We start from the raw sequence: 2,043 nt of genomic DNA on the forward strand, positions 1-2,043 counted from the left end.
GTATCTTTTTTTTTTCACAGTATGTCTTGCTTTCGCTTCTGTTGTTTTTCCAAGAGGGTTTTAAAATACAGCTGGGTTACATAGGCTTGGTTGCTTCGGGCCTGTTCTTGGTGACGCTGGTCTCTAGAGGCCCCACACTGGATTACAGTGCTTATTCTCTTCTACTTGTAATGCTTGCCAAGGTTATCCCATAAATTTGACTGTTTGGGGACATGTTTAAGAATAATAATGAAGGGGCTGGAGCGATAGTACAGTGAATAGGGATTTTGCCTTGCATGTGGCCAACCCAGGTTCGATTCCCAGCATCCCATATGGTCCCCCAAGCACTGCCAGGAGTAATTTCTGAGTGCAGAGCCATTAGTAACCCCTGTGCATCGCTGGGTGTGACCCAAAAAGAGAAAGAAGGAAGGAAAGAAAGAAAAAGAAAAAGAAAGAAAGAAAGAAAGAAAGAAAAGAAAGAAAGAAAGAAAGAAAAGAAAGAAATGAAAGAAAGATAAAGAAAGAAAGAAAGAAAGAAGAAAGAAGAGAGGAGGAAGGAAGGAAGAGAAAGAAAGAAAGAAAGAAAGAAAGAAAGAATGAGAAAGAAAGAAAGAAAGAAAGAAAGAAAGAAAGAAAGAAAGAAAGAAAGAGAGAAGGAGAGAAGGAGAGGAGAGGAGGAGAGAAGGAGAGAAAGAGAAAGAGAAAGAGAGAAGAAGAGAAAGAAGAGAAAGAAAGAAAGAGAAAGAAAGGGAGAAAGAAGAAGAAAGAAAGAAAGAAAGAAAGAAAGAAAGAAAGAAAGAAAGAAAGAAAGAAAGAAAGAAAGAAAGAAAGAAAGAAAGAAAGAAAGAAAGAAAGAAAGAAAGAAAGAAAGACCGGAGTGATAGCACAGCGGGTAGGGTGTTTGCCTTGCACGCGGCCGACCCAGGTTCGATCCCCGGCATCCCATATGGTCCCCCAAGCACTGCCACGAGTAATTCCTGAGTGCAAAGCCAGGAGTAACTCCTGAGCATCGCTGGGTGTGATGCAAAAAAGAAAGAAAGAAAGAAAGAAAGAAAGAAAGAAAGAAAGAAAGAAAGAAAGAAAGAAAGAAAGGAAGGAAGGAAGGAAGGAAGGAAGGAAGGAAGGAAGGAAGGAAGGAAGGAAGGAAGGAAGGAAGGAAGGAAGGAAGGAAGGAAGGGAAGAAAGGAAGAAAGACAAAGAATGAAATGAGGGCCAGAGCAATTGTACGAAGGGTAAAGTGCTTGGCTAGCATGCTGCAGACCTGGGTTCAATCCCTGGCACAACATCAGGTCTCCCAAACCCAGCCTGGAGTGATTCCTGGGGGCAGAGCCAGGAATAAAACCCGAGCACTGTAAGGCATGACCAAACGAACAACCAGTAACAAAATGTTCATGTGTTTTAGGATTGTAGTCAATGGGGAGAATAGACTAGGCAGTAACCAAGTTAAGCACTCTCAATTTGACTCATCTTGAGACTGACACCATGAGAGCATTACTTTAGTGGGTAGCCAAAACTCTGAGTCAGTAAGAATTTCCAGGGTTGTGGAAATTTAATAAAATTTGGTCTATATTAAAATATCTAAATTAGTGCCAGTAGGTACAGATAAGCTAGCTATCCTGCTTATCTGCATTCTGCCCTTGGAATAGTCTATCAAAAGAATTAGATTACTAGGTAGATATATTCTTATTCCAAAAAATAAATGCACCAGTATTTATTACAGTGCTTGTGTATAATTTGGATTGGTGGATTGATTAGTAATCATTAGTATAACTGTTCATTAATATAATGGTTTAATCCCTATTGCCTACACCCATGCACCAAATAAAATGCCACACTGGAGAAACTGAAGTGAGAAATCCCTAACTCTTTTTTTTAAGTTATTATTTTTATTGAATTGCCATGAGAACAATTACGAAGTATTCAGGTTTAAGTCTCGGTCATACAATGATGAAACACCCAACCCTTCACCAGTGCACATGTTCCATCACCAAAACCCCAGTATACCCCCATCTCACCCCTCCCCCTGCCTGTGTGGCAGATGATTTCCACTTTCTCTCTACTTTG

Source organism: Sorex araneus, chromosome 9, assembly GCF_027595985.1.
Source record: "Sorex araneus isolate mSorAra2 chromosome 9, mSorAra2.pri, whole genome shotgun sequence".
NCBI lineage: Eukaryota > Metazoa > Chordata > Mammalia > Eulipotyphla > Soricidae > Sorex > Sorex araneus.